Source organism: Electrophorus electricus, chromosome 1 (assembly GCF_041902795.1).
Source record: "Electrophorus electricus isolate QZ-2024a chromosome 1, ASM4190279v1, whole genome shotgun sequence".
Classification (NCBI taxonomy): Eukaryota; Metazoa; Chordata; class Actinopteri; order Gymnotiformes; family Gymnotidae; genus Electrophorus; species Electrophorus electricus.
Window position 1 is genome coordinate 7,351,120 of NC_137497.1, and position 18,179 is coordinate 7,369,298.

Sequence of the window (18,179 nt, forward strand, 5' to 3'; positions counted from 1 at the left end):
AGCGAACCGTGGGAGTGGCTTCTCTCTCAGCAGGGGCTGAGCTTGGTCTTCACGCTGAAGGGCAGATGGAGGTTGTGAAATGCTGGGAGATCACGCAACACGAGCTGCTACGTGACTAAAGCGTGAGGCGCTGAGCCCCAGCACGTGGACAAAGCAAAAAGGCTGCTGAGCGAAAAGGTGAATGCACTACAGAGGCCAAGTCGGATCAGGAAATCAGACATGCTGTTGAAAACCAACCAACCTGAACAACCTGGAGCAAATCTGTCAGGGAGAATTTGTGACAACCACTTCCAGTATGTAAAGCTGCAAAAAAACTAAATCTACAACAGGCTTTAAGCCGTTATTGTAGTAAAAAGGTGGTTCGGTGAAATACTAACAGGCTCCATACTTGTGCAAGCAGCCTTTTTTTTTCAGTTTTTACCAGCACCCGTGTTTGTGCATTGCACTGCATGTGGCGACCACTGATTTTGACAACGGTGCTTGGTTAGAGTGACATCATGACGGCAACACAGGAACACAGCTCCTTGTTGCCAGGCACACTGCTGATAGACCATAATATAAACCACGTACCACACCAGCACCGACGCACCCTACTATCAAACTGTAACGTTCTCAGCTCTTAAGGAAAGACGGTAAAAACACGATCTTTCACAGCAGAGCCAAACAACAGAAGCTGCGGCTAGCGACCACGCCGGCCCGGCCCGGCGGACGCCGCGGAAACGGGGTATTATTACCCGTTGCATCAAGGCGTCGGTGGTGCGGCGAGACGTGCCTCGACGCATACGCGTGCACGCTCGTGTGCGTGCAGACATGGTCATCCGATCAGTCCCACCTAGGACGGAGCCCAACTCCAGGCGCCCTGGTGCAACAAACCACCACAGGGAACGACACAGGACACGGACGATAGACAGACCTCAGTTACTGCATACGCCACTGGCAACAACATGGGTTTTAATAGTGTGGCAGACAGGTTTCTCCAGAATAATTATAAAGGGACTTGGGAGAAGGCGTGGTTCTCTACAATACTGGTGGCCCTGTGGATGTGGCGTTTTACCGTATAGAGATGTGACGGAGGACAGATACGCCAGCGTTGTTCTTCACTAGTCGCCATCACTAGCTATGGATGAGGTGCTGCGGTTCCAGCTCAGGTCCTCAAACATACACGACCAGGGACTTGGTGCTGCTGACCATCTCCACCACAGAGCTGCTAACGTGTGGTGTAGCGTGAAGTCCCCCTGAAATCAGCAGTCATCCTGTTTGTTTTAATCCTCTCTGGCTTCGCTGTTGCTTACGAGGCTGTCGGCGAACTTTCTGCACATGCCAGTTTGAGTGGGAGCAGCTCAGGACATGAAACCTCAGCTTCCCAATCAGGTTTCGGAGGATGACTGTGTGGAATGCTGAACCGGAGGTCGGTGGACTGCATTCTGACGTGCGTGTTATGTTGGTATGGTCGGCGGACCAGCTGGGGTGAGGATCAAACTGCAGTGGGTGCTCGATGAGGGGGAGTGAGCCAGGTATATGGTCAGATATGGCGTACTGACTGGACAGAGTTCGCCTGACCTCAGCTGTGGTCAATTGAGTACCAGGTAATCAGGGGTATCGGTGAACATCTCTGTGGTCCTGTCATTCTGTCTTGAGCCATGCACATAAGTCATTCACAGGTGAGTGCAGTCTTGTAGTCACTGATGGCTTCCAGCATCTGCGGAGTGCCCGTTTTTCCACACAGTGACTGGATCTTCCGCAGGTTCTGGCCACGTCGTAAGGACGCATCGAGGCTTTTCCACCCTGCGTGCGGTCAGCCACGGCTTCTGGCTGGTTGGTGCGATGGCCACTTGGCAAACGTAGTGGTCTCCTTAAACACCGTCCGGGTGCGTAGACACGGCATCCCGAGGCCACATCCGCTCCTCTTTCGGGACTGGTTTTACACACATGCCTCAGTAGTGTGTACGCTGGAATTAGCACAAGAGAGACGAGCTCGGGGCTGCCCACGTGAGGGCGGAGTGTCTGCTTTGTATGATCCGTGGATGCTAGTGTAAACGAGACCTAACGTGTTTACCGCACATCACTAAAATCAACACGCTGAGGAAATTTAGGAAGGACCGACTAAAAATTACTATGATTAAATCCCCAGCGAAAAAAATGAAAGCGCCGTCGGGGTTTGCAGGCAGTAGTTTACAGACATCACTGCTTTGAGTTCACTCGAAGCTTCCGAATACACACTTGGGGGAACGCAAAACGGCAACAGTAAACATGGCGGGGAGCTCAGCATCGCGCGGGCAAAAACTCCACCAAGGACATGCAGGGAGTGGAGAGGAGCCCGGCGTTCCAACATCAACGCACGACGCCCCTCCACGGACGCTAGCGGAGCGCGATCGTGCCCGCCTGGACCGGGGCTAGGTTTCGAGTTTCCATGAAAAGAAAAAGGGCTCAATGCTGGGAAGTCCGGCGGGAAGCGGCCCGATTGGTCGTCGGGAGAACCGGGAGAGGAGCGTGGCTGGCATGGACACCTGCCCGCGTGCCGCGCTTCCGCTTCCTCGCACGCTGTTCCCCAGGTACTCGGTCACCCACGGCAACGACAGGCAACGTCGCCATTCAGTTCGCAGGGTCTCTCGGAGTATGTCCTATGAAGGTCTATGGATGGATGGTTTATGGATGTTCTGACATGGAGTACCTAGCATTAAAAATGCGCCACAAAAATCTGCGCCATTTCATCTGGATCCAGAGAGGTCCGTGCGGTTTAGCGCACCGCCGTCTTCGAGTCTACGGGTTCGAGGTGCGAAATCCATGTTTTGTAGGTGCCATTAGAGAGACGGGGCATTCTCCTGTTGTACGCTTCATTAGGGGGGCGGGGCATTTCCAGTCGCATTGTTTGATTATTCAATTTTCAACGTCTTTCCAGGGCCAGATTTTGAAAATCTGCGTCAGACCTGACAAGAACCACAGCACTGAAAGTCAGTTAGGACCGTCATGTAATGCTTACAGCTTCTCTTGAACTGGGAGTACATTCCAGCAATACCCATACAACCCCCCCCCCAACACCAGCGTCATCCCCGACATGATGCACCAGCACCGCATCGATAGCAAGACTAATGCACAAACATTACAAACAACCAGCAGTCTAAAGGCTGTGGACATTCTCTAGGGACTTAATGCAGCAACCTGGCAGTATTAAAGCAGCTAAGGGCTACGCTTGTTTCACTGAGGAAGCTTAAGCCAGACAGACACTTTCCATAAAGTCTTCGGTACAGCGGGTGTGGCGGTCACCTTGACCAGCCCCATTGGCTGGGGATGTCCCGCAGGAACTCTCGAGAGCTCATAGCGCGTACCGGTACATGACTGAGGTGCCATTACTCCAAATGACCCCTCAGTGGGATGCACTGAATGGAGCTCTACACGAACAGGGGAGAGAGAGTGAGTGTGTCCTGTTGCAGATCGGGTCTTTTGCACACTGTAATTGATCTGCGGGAACCATGCCAGCAGTGCTCCGCCTCAGTGGCCACGGTGACAGCCTGCTGTTTGTCTTGCCGCTACAGGGCAGGACGGCCCAGCGAGGCTCGCAATATCAGTCATCTCCTTACTCGACGCCATTTGGCAAACAAGTGCCAAAATGGTTCTGGACACTTCCAATGGAGAAGAGTAATGATAGCCTGGAGATTAAACTAGCCAGGAGCCACACACACACACACACACACACACACACACACACACACACACACACACACACGGACGTGCTGAGCGCACGCACGAAGAGAAGAAAGAAAAATCTGTAACGTCCAACGCTTCGACGCAGCAAAATGTTATAAAACGTGCGCAAGTGTGTGTGTGCGCCCATGCAGAAAAGAGAAGGCTTAAAAAGGCCCCTTACACACACTAAGCTACGTTAGGAACAGACAGCTTTTCCCTCCATTGTGCAGCATTTATTAGTCTAGGCTTTTAAAAAAAAAAAAAAAAAAGGAAAAAAAAAAAAAAAAAAAAAAAAGCCGTGTGACCTCTAACCAGCGACAGCTCTGGACTTTAACGGCCGTCTAAGACCAAGGACGAGGCTGCCAGCCCCCACGGATCCCAGACCCTGTGGTCCCTGGCCTCGAGCCCAGAGATTAATATGCACTTCCTAACTGACTATTAAAAATGCCTCTTCATTTTCAGGCTTCGGAGAGGTAATTAGGATCCGCTTCATCTTCCAAACCGTTCCACGATGACCTTGTCTTCTTCTCACGCCCGATCTCCCTTCCCTTCGTCTCTCCCTCTCCACCCCCTCCGTCTCTCAGACAGCATTTGTCAAGTGTTCTGACCAGAAAGCTTCTGACCACCCCCTCCCCCTTGAAGACACGTGGCCTCAATATGGGTCCTAATGCAGCTTCGCCTCCCTGTTGCCTGCATCTCGTTGCGAAGAGCTCCTCGCCTTCGCGCTCACACGGAGATGCTCACATGTAACTGAGATGCTGTTCACATCGAGACACCCAGGGAGGAGGACACCTGCTGTGATGAACATCGGTGCCTCAAGCAATAGGAACTGATACTCCAAAACAACGACGTCTATAGCTCCATAATTTAACAGATGCACCAGTCTGCGGTCCTAAGCATTTGAGAGCAAGTTTTCCAATTAGGAATTCATTTGGAATAAAAACTAAATAAAATTTCTCTCATGTTGATGAATACGTGCTTCTAAACTGCAACAACAAACTTCTTTGGCGAGGAGCACCATTTTCACTGTAGAACCTAGAGAAACTGGGTTTTACTGTCACGTGTTTCCGAAAGTGCGAGACTTCAACGTCACATTAAAAAGGTCAATTCACTACATTTCCGCAGCCGTGTTAAAGCCACGTCCGACGCAAGGCTAGCGTTCCCGAGATGGTCAAATAACCCGAGGACGTTATGGCCAAAATATATGAGGATTCAAAGAAACCATGTTCGGGACACACACAGAAAAGTGAAAAAGACCATTTTGAACAGGCTGGTAAGGCTCACCGTGGACAGCACGCATGACGCACAGGCGGGGGTGAGTGAATAAATTGCTAAAACAAGACCACTTGCTCCCAAACACCATACGCGTCAATACTCCATTGCCCTCTGATTGCGGAGTCCCCCACAAATAATGCAGGTTATTGACTGGATGATCCATTTAAGCACTAAATTAAACATATCAAGACACTTTTCTTCTGTTCTCTGCAACGTCCGTCTAATCAATTCCTCGCCACAGCCAGCTCTGATGAGCGTTATAAAAGGCCTGTCTAAAGCGAGTTAGGCTAAGAGCATGTATTGATTCACCGATCTGCGTATCGGCGGTGCCCGACGCCCCGAGTTCAGGCTACCAACAGGGCCGGCAGTGTTCTGACGCCCGCGATGCCGTGCTGGCGAAGACATTATGGATTAACGATTACTCTGCTGTCAGGGCGGCCCCTCCGGAGGCAACAACGGGCATCGACAGATACGTTTCTCCGACGCGTTCGCTGCCGAGGGCCCAGCGCCCGTCGGAGCGGTTTGGCAGGTTGCAGCCAGGCGGACTGCCAGACATTGGTCAAGGTCTTCTTTCAGCCAGTACGCGGCCGAAGGATGGAGGTTGCTGTTCCTCGTTCCTGCTAACAGACAAAGTTCAAAGTTCACTCACCTCAGCCTGGAGAGAAGCACCCATATAAATGCTCAGATACTCGCTGGAGCCATTGGCACAGAGCCTCTGACCGAGCACGGCACACCTGGGACACACACACAGAGAGAGGAGAGAGAGAGAGAGAGGGGGGAGAGAAAAGATAAATTGGGTCCCGTCAGACACGTCACAGGAAAAGAATTAGTTTTTGCTCCTTACAAACGCAATGAAATGTCGTGGTGCAGGAGGTCAGGTCTCCAGATCAGCTCTATTAATCCTCGGCGCTCGACAATACCTGTGGCGCTGGTCGGGTATTCATGACGCATAAAGCGGAAATCGATGACCTGTTTACGTGATGGAGATCCCAACACACCTGGCTCCTAGCTGGCTCCTACTCTCAGTTGCTGGGCACGGATGCCAAGGTGCCACGTGCACGAAGCAGGGCCTTGCATATAGGAAGGAAAGTCTGCATCGCGTGGCCAGCCCACGCTGTCCAGCACGTCTCAACACTACTTTAGGAGAGACGCCCAACGACCGAGGATCCACGCAGGGGGCGACGAGGCCGTGCGAACGCCACGTCTCTCCGCCCCGGGGCCGGTTGGCGCCAAAAAAAAAAAAGGAAAACAAACCGCTGTGCTCGCAGAACGCGTTGTGGGTGGACTCCGCCAGCCCAGACAAGGCTGCGCTAATCTCCCGACAACGAGACGCCTCTCTGGATTAAGAGGCTGCAGCTGGGCGGGCCAGTTCTACGCGAATGGGCTTTATTTGGGGCTTCAAGAAAAGGGATTTGGTGGGCCAAAGCCCCGGCAACACAGCAGGGAAATGCTGGATTAAACGCTGGATTAGCAGGTGCTCGTGTCTGAGCGGCAGGGCGGCAGCAGACTCGTTCACTCAACCCCCTCCGAGTGACTCGGCAGTAAAGGGGCTGGGGTTAGCGAGTGCTGCTTGGAACGACGTGACCGAGCTGGGGTCAAGGGGTCAGGGGTCATGCGAGGGTATAAATGGGTAGTGTGATGCTTTGTTAGAGTGGGTCTAGATGCATGCTTTTTGCTCAGCGACCACAAACCAAAACATACCATTCCCCCACCCCAAGTTCAAAAGGGCTCACAAACACAGATGCCATTAAACCATTCAATCATAGCATCCTTAGAGAGAAAAGAAAATGCAAACCTGCACCAAATTCCTTAGTCCCCAAACCAATCCTGACCCCCTGCTGGTAGTAGAAGCAGTGATGAGATTTGCATTATTGCAAAGACAAACCGGGGCGGGGCTGATCTGTTCAACACCTTCAGACTTCCATAGGGGACCGGTGAAGGCTGGCAGCCAGCGAGCACTACTGGGTTTCCCGTTCCCCCTAGCGCACTAGACGAGCACGTAGGAATCTGGGACGCGGCGCCTTCCCTGTTCAGACCTGCCTGCCGGGGTTCCCGCCGGTGCGAGCACGGCTGTAACAAAGCAACGCTTTTGCTGCGGGAATTTCGGAGTAGCGGCTCCGCGGACACGGGCCGGCTCCTGTCCAAGCTCTCGGTTCCGCTTTTGGTGTGGAGCGTTTAAGAGACGGAAGCGTGGCAGCGCTCGATAACTAATTGGAGGTGCACGCTATACGTAGAGGCTGCTGTAATAGAGCAGGAAGGATGTCAGGGCAGAGACACGTGCAGCTCTGTGTGAGCACTCGACTTCCTGCTCAAGGCTACCACGGCAGGACGCGCGAGCACGGAGTGTCGGGCGCAGATGTGTAACTGCCTTCTGATACCCAGAGATTTATTTATTTTATTTTTTTAAGCCAAGAAGCTTCCAAAAATAAAACATGTTTCTAAAACCTCTCCCATTATTCACACACATGGAGTCAAACAATGCATTTTGACATACATCCACAAAAGGTTTGTAAATGCATAAATCCAAATAACAGATAAAGGTTTGAGAGTTGTAGAGAAGCACACAGGTCACATCCAGGGGGTCTTGGGACCCGTCATATCACAGATTGACCTCAACCCAGTTTGTCAAGAGGCAGCCAATAGTGGAGAGGGAGTCAGAGTGCTCCAAACCATCCCAGCATGCATCGCTGCAGTCTCCTGGGAGTAAGCTATGCATGCAGGGGCAGGCAGTATTAGGGTCTGGACCCCACAGCACATACACGCACACCCAACAAGCCAGCATCAGTCGGGCGAGTCCGAGTGTTTGAGTTCTAACCTGATTCTTCTCCTGGCCCGCAGACCGAGCAGCGAGGATGGAGAGACTGTGATGCATCGTGCACACACACACACGACAGCTGCCTGCTACATTAAACACTGCTGCTGACTATCGGGTTTCTCCAGCCCAGCACTGGCGCGATGATGTGCTGCCGTCTTTCGCGGGGGGGTTCGTCTTTGGTGGGGGGGTTCGTCAGCAGTCTGGGACTCTGGGTTCAAGTTTTAGTAAGGGGAAGTGATGGAATGACACACACACACACACACACACACACACACACACACACACACACACACACACACACACACACACACACACACACACACACACACACACACACACACACACACACACACACACGACAACGGGCAGTGTAGTGTAACGCAATATGCCCGTGCTCTCTACTGTGTGTGTGTGTGTGTGTGTGTACGCAAACGTAACAGACAGCGACAGACAGATTTATGAGTCCCCCCCCCGCCGAGTAAACGCCTCAGGCAGACAGAGGGAGTGGCGCAGACAGTGGTACAGTTTTCCCCGGGCATGGTGAGAGATGCCCTGGGCGCGTGCCAGTCTCAGCGAGCCGGCAGCTTTCTTTTACACGGCGCAGCTGATCCGGCGCCTTCTGGAAGGGGGAAAAAAAAAGAACAACAACGCAGGGAGCAGATTCGGTGGGTTCAGGTGAAGACAGGCACGAACCGCTGAGCACCTCAGGAGCTACGGCTGGGAAATTTGGTTCGTCCCCGAAATATTGCACAGGGAGATGGGATTCTGGTGGCACCGGAGAGACAGACAAACACGGGAAAGATCAGAGTGTAAGGCAGGCTGGGAATATATGAGAGAGAGAGGAATAAAGTGGTAGAGATTCCCCCCCCCTGCAATCCCTCATCCCATTCCCCGGCTGGAGGAAAAACACAACGCTCCTTTACACTTCAACGTGGCACATGAATACATACGACGCTGCGACAAGAGACTAATACGACACTTTGAAGAACCGAGATGAATGAGGTGGAACGGCTGGCCGGGGGGACCAATCACCTCTCGCCGCTTATCTGCCCAAACAGTAAGCTGCAGACAGCCGAGATTTGCCACGCTCCGACACGCGCGCGCACGTTTAAAGCGAGAGCTCGTTTTGCGCAGGGACAGGCGGAACCGCGGCAGCGGGGAGACCACGCTGTGTGTGTGTGTGTGTGGGGGGGGGGTAGGTATCAGAAATGGGCGGAGCCAAGCAGAGAGCCGACACGCGAGACAGACACAAGGAGGGGTGGGGAAAAAGAATGCAGGAGAACATGACAGCTGGGAGGGGGAGAACCGCAGATGTGTGGAAGAGGCTCCGTCCTTCGGTGGCGAAGTTGCACCACCCCACCACACCCCTGTACACCTGCTCAGCCTTTTCTTATGCACCAAAAAACCCATTAGACCCCTCAGCTCACAGCCACTGCTGTGAGGCATCGTAGTGATGGGTAGCCATAGTGATGCATGCCCTCATCTGTGTTGGGGAATGGGAGCGGTGTGGGGTCGAGTCACGCCCGGACTTCCGCTCGTAAGATCAAAACACAAAGTTTCGATCTCTCCGCCTCTCTCTCGCCCCTCCTCCCAGAGCATGCTCCCTCCCGATTGGTCGTTTGTGGAGACTCAACATGGGCAGAGTTTTTTTTTTCCAGAGCCTCTTCCTGTGTGGAGGTGGCGACGCCCCATTTGCTGACAGGTTTCCTCAAGCTCCGCCCTAGTTCACCACCCTCTCGAATCGCTTGGTCCGCTGCATTTACTAGCCTCCCTACCACAGAGCTCCGGGGCATAGAGTTACTGGGGTCTCCGGCGTTTCCCGTATGCTCCCAGAGGTCTGGGAAGGCTGTCGATCAGGGCTGACATTCGGCGGCCCGATAACGGTGCTTGGTGGCTTAATTCAGGCCATTGTACAAATTAATGACCGCTGACGAGCTTGATCATTTGCACACATGGCAGATAACATGATTATCATACGCCGGACTGTACAGCAGACTCTCGTGTGTGTGTGTGTGTGTGTGTGTGTGTGAGAAAGAGAAAAAGAGCAAGCGACATCAACAGTGGGAGCAATCAATTGTGAGCACTAGGCATTAATGTGACACTGCTAGGTTTATAATGAGCTGCAGTGTACAGCAGATTCCAGTATTCTGTTCTACCTCTGTGTTCTGGAGTCAGGAGGTACAAGTTTACTGCACATGTCATATGGACATGAACATGAAAACTTAAACCCACAACACTGACACACACAAACAAAAAAAAGACATTCAGCCATCGACTCCCGTTCGAAACGACTGAGGCTCTCTGCCGTGTCCAGACTATGGATTCTCCGTTATTTCAGCAGATGTGCAGTAAGTACAACCCTTCATCAGGACTCTCTCGCTCTCTCACACACACACACACCAAGAAGACCTGAGACACCAGGACCACCCAACGTTACAGTATTCACAATGTCAGCTTTGCCCCCTACAGATCAACAGGGGCTCTTCTAGGTGTGGAGAGTAGTTGAACCACTGCATTCTCCAACGTAGGATAAAGAGAGTCACCTGCACCAATAACCAAGCCCAGCTCTGCCCATGGATCTGCAAATAAACACACACACAACCAACCAGACAAGTCACTGCGGTGGTCAGCACACAGTTTACACCCCGAGTTGTCAAGCTCTGGAGAAAAATAAGGTCTGTTCAGGTGATGGTGCTTATGCGCGAGCACACGCGAACACATGTGGCCAAGAACAAAGGACGTAGGGAGCGCGTGTGCGCGCGCACGTGTGCGAGCACGCGCGCCCCGCCAACGAAACAGGAGCGGTACACGTAGACGTGTTAGCGGGCATGCATGCGCGCGCACAAATTTTTAAAAAAAGAATGGAAGACGAGGGGGAAAAAAACCCAAAAACAATAAACAGAATAAATAGATTATATGAGAGCGCAAGAGGGAGAATATGAGAGAGGAAGAATGAGAGGGAGACGTAGAGGCACAAAACTGAAATCCCTCCTGTAATAGATTTGCAGAGCTCAACGAACGCCACCATGTATACACAGGGCTTTGGGAAGTAGATGACAGTTTGGAGTTCAGTTTGTTGTTAAAGCCACATGGTCTCCGCATGTGTGCACACGCGTGTGTGTGTGTGCGTTCTCATTCTCCTAGATACAGTGGAAAAACGACCTGCCTAGCACCACTCAATAACTGGTATTACGCTTCAGTAGCTACTAAATGATCTATTTTATATGCACGAGGCCGCGTTGGAGAGAAGAGACCTGGGCCCATCCTGGCAGCCTGTGATTGGCTCTTACGCAAGCCTGGTGCAGCGAGTGGATCACGTCCCGTGAGGGCGTGGTGCTGAGAGGCCCCGCCTCCTTGCATATGTAAATGAAGCAGGTGGGAGGCGTTAAGCGTTATGAAAGACTGCCTAATGCAGTATGGCATGCTACGAACGGGACATGCAGAGCTGGCAGGGACAGGAGCCGATTATGATGATTAAGACCGCGGGAGTACAGACAGGTGTCAACTGAGAACTTCGCTTTGGGGGGGGGGGGGGGGGGGTAATAGAGTTGGAAGAGAAGTGGGGGAAAATTTGATGTGCTGGTGATAGCTTTTTTTAAATTCACACACACACACACACACACACACACACACACACACACCTCACATTGTTTCCACATCTGAGCTGCCAGCTGGCTGTGGCCAGGCATACCAGGAATGCCAATAGGAAATTGCCACTTGTTGCTTAGCAGTTTCCATGTGAACGCAGGGTGAAGGAAAATGGCGCTGATCTGAGATCTGTTAACGACGGAAGTCCCCGTAATCAAGTACAGAGGTAGATGCCGGATCAGCTGACCCTGCTCCAACTGTAAATCCTAAATAAATGGCTCTGCAATACATCGGGCCCCTCACACCGCTGACCTCAGGCCAGTGGACACCTTCACCAGGCACGAGCAGCACTCGACTGTGCCCGTGCCGTCAGCGACTGCGCCGTGGACGCCGACGGCCTGTAGGATCGGGCGTAGCAGCTCCAGTCCCCAGAGTCTCAAACAGACAACTGCGGAGGTCACGTGAAGCTTACCCTCAGTACCTCACACTGGAGAACGCAGGGACGGCTCACCTCGTCAGGTCTCTGCAGTCATTTGACTTACCAAAAATATATATATAGCTAAAAAAAAAAACAAAAAAAAAACCCCACACCGATTCATTTGTATGTGAAACGTGTTGTTCAGAAGTTGAGTAAACAGTTGATTTCCACTATGGTCTGCTGAGCCAGGTGACACAGAAGCCCACAATGACATCGTCAGGTAAGGAACCCCCTGCTCCTCTGTTCTCGTTCAGTCAGCTGGACTAAACACCTGATCATTTCCCTGGTGATTTTTCATTGGACGCCTTTGACTCCAGTTTCTCATGTTCACACCCACTATGATCCAATAAGGAGCCCACGAGTGAACTGGAAAGCAAAGTCAGACCCAAACCGCATTCAGAAAGCCCACCCGTGGCCTCAGGTTCGCGGCATTATGGGGCATTGTCCAAAACCGCGGGTCAGACTGGACACAGAGATTGCAAATGGATGCAATCATTTCAAGCCTCCTCATTGGGTGTGTCACATCAAAGGAATCAAAGTCCTGCGGCTCAAAGTTTGGAGGACTCGGGGCCCCATGCACACCTCCGACAGGTCTTTTCCTCCGAGACGTTCCGTTAGAATGGACCACAGAGCGGCGTGCCAATGGAGAGGCAGACCGGCGCAGGGAACAGGATGATGGATGGTCCTCAAGTTTCTTATCAAGTTGCGCAAGTAGTTAAATGATTCCCTTCACCCCGGGTTCTCCATCCTCTCCCTCCGGTTTTCTTTCTCTCTTCATTAAAAAACGGAGCTCTCCGAAGTGAGAGCTCTCTCTAGCAAGCGCAGAGCTGCCACGCTAACAGGTTTGCACCTCCAGCCGGGAAGCAGTCGGGCCTCAGCCAGGCGAGGGTTAAACGGCTTCGCCCGCAACAGTTCCTCATTAGCGTTCCTCTTTGAGCGCCAGCTTGACAACCTTGGGCCCGTTGTCTGGGAGGAGGTGCAGAGCACGGTCCCGCGGCGCAGACCAGCACATTCATTTACTTCCTTCACTTCTTCCCACCGTGTCGAATCCTTGGATGGCACGATGGCGACCGTGAAACTGGAGCCGCGACTTCAGAGGAGTTCCATTTTCCTGACTTCATTTGCACCCCATTCGCACCAGGAAAAATAAATAAATAAATAAATAAATAAAAGACTGACCAATTTTTTTTTTTTCCCCCCGAAAGTGGCCAAGGTTTCATTCCGTTCACCGGCGCCTGACTGCCGTTGCCATGACGACGGGCCCGCGTGCCTCTCAGTGTCACCGCGGAAACGATAAAAAGCTCCGCACGGAGCGCGCGGTGGGGCGGGAGCGTGAGCGGGATGGTTCACGACATCAGAAGGTTAATCCCGCTGACGCCGGGGTCACCTGAGCCCACGGCCAGCCCTCATAAATGCCCCCGACTCCAGAAAGAGGACAAATGACGAGCTCAGGCGACGCATCTGAAGGGGCCGTTAGGAGGAGGCGGCCTTGGTAAACGGCCTCTGCTCAGAAGCCACAGGTGGGGGAGGCAGGCTTGTGAAATCAGACATGATGAAGGGCACTCATTCACTCACCTGAGTCCGAACTCGCCTTCACCCACTCTCCGGTTCTGAAAGGACTAGGCAGGGGAAGAGCTCAAATCAAAAGCTAGAACCGACTTTGGATTGGGACATTAGGAGCCAGGCTGGTGGGTCAAGTGCGTGTGAACGAGCGTATGCGCGGCAAAAATATGGAGATTTTAAGCAGGCTGAACGAAGCACGGTACCAACCAGAGTTGTTTCAGCAATATTCCCCATTATTTGAGAGACTGCAGTGAACACAGCACCCGCGTCTATGACAACAAATGAACTAACGGGGTGGGTGCGCGGCACAGAGAGAGAGAAATTCAGGCTGCTCCACCTCTCCAACGTTGCATTAGGACGCGAGTCGTCTCCCTGCGCGCGCTGTGCTGTGATCCAAATGTCACGCGGAGCCACGGGAGCCAAGCGCGCGCGATAAAACCCCGACGGGAAAAAAGAACAGAACAGCATTTCCATGCACTCGCATCTGATCAATACAAACGCAACACGGCTCAAAAAACAAACAAACAAACAAACAAACAAAACTAAACTAAAAAAGGTAAAATGGACGCAGATTGGCATCGGGCGCAGGCTTTAAAAAAAAATAAATAAATAAAACCCACAGCGCTGAAAGCTAGGACAAGTATTAATTTGCGGCTTGGCGGCTCGCGATAACCCACGAGCCCGCAGTTTGCGGAACGGCGCCAGAAGCTCGACTTCAAAAAGGTCGTGCCGTCCGACGTGACTAATCTACAGCCAACCACACGCAAGCGCCGTCTCTTTTACCGTCTCGTTAAATAAATAAATAAATAAATAAATAAATAAATAAATAGAGAGAAAGAAAAATGTGGCCCTCTTCAAGGCTCCGTTCTTTAACGAACGGAGAGAACGGAGACTTTAAGGGGAGCGGAGAGAACCCCCCCCCCCCCCAGAAAAAAATAATAATTTTGCTGACCTCGCAAGAACCGGGCGATAACGGAAGAAATATGCTGATTAAAAAGCTTTCTGGGAAGGCTGCACGATGGAGCAGAGGTTAGCGCGTTAAGCGTGTGGTCGCGAGGAGATTTGGGCCGAAGCGGCCAACGGCGCGGGCGCCGCGTGCGTCCGTCCGAGCACCGCCTGCACCGTCCGTCATTGGCTGGGACGGAGGCATGAAAGGGCACCAGAAATGGGTTTGCTCGCTCCGCGATGGGTAACCGCGAATAACCACCTGCCCAAAAGGATGCATACGGTGCAGACGAATGCAAACTGAGTTATGAGTAGGCTATATGGCTTAGTGCGTGCGTGCGTGGTGACCGAGTGTTGCCTCTTTCATGCACTACAAATGGATGCAGCGGGCTCGGTTTGAAGAGAGAAGGCACCCCCACCCAGGCCTCACGAGCCTACCATCACAAATTTTGAGACAGCGGCATCGATATTGGTACCTTGAAATTCAGAAAGGCAACAGAGTTGTACTCAGAAGGGGCAAAAATTCTACTTGATCTCCATTTGATTTCCCAGAATTGCATTTGATCTCCAACACCAAATAAAGTTTTCCAAATTACAGGAGTGTCCGTTAGATATTTCACATAAGCAGACATTACAATCTGGAAACCTCATGGAACAACTTTTTTTTTGTTTTTTTTTGTTTTTTTTAATACATACATTTGGGCTTTTTTTGGGGGGGGGGAGGTCCCAGTTCTCATTCTTGTACGTTTTCCGTCACAAATTCCCGGATGAGGCCGCGTCAACAGCCCAGGCAGCAGTTCCTGAAATAGGGCTTCGCATGGCTGCCACTGCTCCTGGTTTTCAGCAGTTTTTGGAAAACAAGGATGCAGTATCGAGGTGCTACTTCTCTGCGTTTTGGCCAATTCTGCCAAAGCATAGTCCTTAGTGTGCTTGCTGTAACGTCAAAATAAAAGCCCCATATTAATGGTGAAAATGAAGACAGTTGTGGTTTGGCGTTTCAGTGATGCGACAGGGAAGATGGAGCAGGTTCGTTTCTCTGCTGATTTTTGTTAAAGAAGGTTATTTACATACTTTATGCATTTTTCAGGGTGTGGTGCATTTCTAGGGCTATTTACTAGAGTAACGCATCAGGCTGTGTGATGTGCATTCACCATATTTACACATTTCCATGCTCAACAGTACAGACAGGCTTTGGTATTCGTCTTCGGGGAACTGGGCTACGGTACCCAGCTGTACTTGTAGTCTGTGCACAGACTACACGTCCAGGGTTCATGGCATAGCCGTGACCCCAGAGGAGGACCATACGTCTGAGGTCAAGGGTCAGAGAGAGAAGGTGGGCCACCTCGTAGCGTTGGTCGCAGTGCAACCGGGAGCAATCTTGTTTCAATCAAAAACTGGGTGAAGCTGAATGAATGTTAAACACATTCAAAATCACACCTAGCTGTAGGAACACAATCATAACCAAAGCAGGACACAGAACTGCAGAAACGAGCTTCATACTCAGGAGGCTGTAGCAGTAGTCGTCTCGGCAGCCCCGACCCCACACCAATTCCCTGTGGTCCGTGTGCTGGTTGATATGATTAAAAACTTCTGTTCCGTAGCTTTGAAGATGATGTCATTTGGGCAGGAAACTGACTGGTGCAGGAAGGGCATGAAGGTCCACTATGGGAGGACAACGGTGGCAATATGGAGTACACACACACACACACACACACACACGGGAGGGGAGGGAAGGATTAGGAGACAGGATTTGTAATCACAGTATCAGTCTCATGTGAGGACTGATGGGCAGTAATGCAAGTTGTGTGCACGTGCGTGTGTGTGTGTGTAGCAATGTCAAGATAGCATGTACAGTTCCATCCCTGCTATAATTAACTCCTTTCAGTAACCTGATTAATCTCCATTTCTCTCCCCCACCCCTCACGCACGCACGCGACAACTTTTGGCCACTGAAGCAGAGAAAGACCTCCAATGGATTGCAAATCAAATTAAGCTCGAATAAGACCGTCACGCCTGCCGTCCATGGCCTGTGGGCGGCTAATGCTCCGTGTGTGAGAGAGAGAGAGAGCGCGTGCGTGAAAGAGTGATGGAGAGGTGGGGAGGATCAGTCTTATCTTTGGTCTCTAAAGGCTGGTGTGGCCAAATTACTGCTGAGGGAAACTCTCAGAAGTGGCTACATTTAGCTAATCGCTGTTGACGTGCAGACCGAATGACCTCAGAGCTGTAAACACTGGAGGGCAAGTAGCAGTGGGAAATACGCCCCAAACCCTGCCCCAGACCACGCCCCCAAATCGAGCGTCTCTGAGAAAGCTGCAGAAAGCAAAGGGTAAGCATGGTTACTGAGCGAACCTGCGAGTGCGCGTCTCTGGCCACGTCTGGGAGTCTGTACGTGGGTGTATCGGTCCATCTGCCTGCCTGCGTGCGTGCGTGTCTGTCTGCATGTGTATAACGACAGGAGTGGCCTGTCTGTATGACAGGCTAGCCTGCAGCCTACCAGGGCTTGGTAAAGCACAATGGCACTCATTATTTGGTCGAGCGAGGATCAGCGTGAACACCCTCTCTCCCCTATAATGAGCAGTGCAACACTGCGCAGGAATCGGGTAACGGCCCACGTGATCCAGAAGCAGGAACCTGGAGGGGGGAATCGATGTCGGATCAGACGCGTGTGCGCGCGCAGACACGTGCGAGTGGCAGACCGTCACGGGGCCACCAGCTTGTCAAAAACGTCGCTGCCTGTGCCCTTACAGCAAAAAGCCACCGATTACATCAGCCCTTCACCACCCTGTCCCCAGCCTTACACCACCCGTCCGGCGATAAAAGGGGTAAGGTGGAGGTGGCGTTGCTGGATTAAGGTGGAGGGGATCCGCGGACAGGGTGCAGTAGTCCAACCACGTACCTCTGCAGAACAGTGAACCCAAAAAAAAAAAAGGAAAACAGATGCGTGTGTGTGTGTGTGTGTTTCTAATACATGTGAATAAGGATGAGTGTGAGTATGGATATGCATTTGTGGGCATGTTAGTCATCCTAATACATTTGTGTGTGTGTGTGTGTGTGTGTGTGTCTGGGAGCAGGGAAGGCCCAGCCCTGACAAGGCTCCAGTGTTCTAAAAGGTCCAGCAACGACCAGGAGCTTTGGCACCTTTCCACCCACTGGCTAAGAGCAGAAGACTGCGAGACACCCCCATCCTTCTTTAAGGACGTGTCCCCGTGGACGTTTCCTGCCCAGCTGAGGTGGAAGACAGATTCCTCTCCCAGTTCCTTGCTCAAGGGCAGACACTAGCTTCAGGCTACAGAGAGCAACACTGCCAGTCCCCGAGGTAGAGTGCCCATGCCACTAGTCCATCACTGCCATTCTACCCAGAACAAAGAGGCCTCACTTAGACAGATTTGTGCGCACTTTCAAAAAGCTATTAGTATTCAAATACAGGACTGAAACAAAAGGTCATGAAATGCAGGCAAAAATAATGCATAAGATTTTTGTTTATGGTGCATGATGAAACGTACATGCAGAAATGGATTCGAATAGAATACAGAGCAAGGGGGGAGAGAGAGAGAGAGAGGAATCCACAGGAAGCTCATCTAGCCAGCTCTGTTGAGCACATGATGTACATCCATGAGCACTTTCAATTTACCGAGTCCTGACCCAGACTTGCACGCACACACGCACATGCATGTAAACCCACAAAGTAGAGTCTAATATAACGGTCGAAAGGGAGAATCGCTGGTGAAGGTGCAATTACAATCCAAAAATAGACTTCATCTCCATCTGCAAAACTGGCCCATAAAAACTTTATCTTCTACAACACATGGCCCCAGGAGCTGGATGGAGCCA

At 51.8% G+C, this 18,179-nt stretch overlaps 1 protein-coding gene across 12 annotated transcripts in view; it reads right to left on the minus strand.

The window, feature by feature from the left end:
- Positions 1-18,179, minus strand: part of arvcfb (ARVCF delta catenin family member b) — a 119,552-nt gene that overhangs the window by 87,724 nt on the left and 13,649 nt on the right. For 10 of the 12 annotated variants that reach the window (XR_014122675.1, XR_014122673.1, XM_081710694.1 and 7 more), the window contains exon 2: positions 5,609-5,693. The gene's annotated coding sequence lies outside the window, so the exon portion shown is untranslated. Of the gene's footprint in view, positions 1-5,608; positions 5,694-5,879; positions 6,162-15,848; positions 16,011-18,179 lie in introns of those variants that run through there. The other 2 variants (XM_081710671.1, XM_081710674.1) reach the window with 2 other exon arrangements.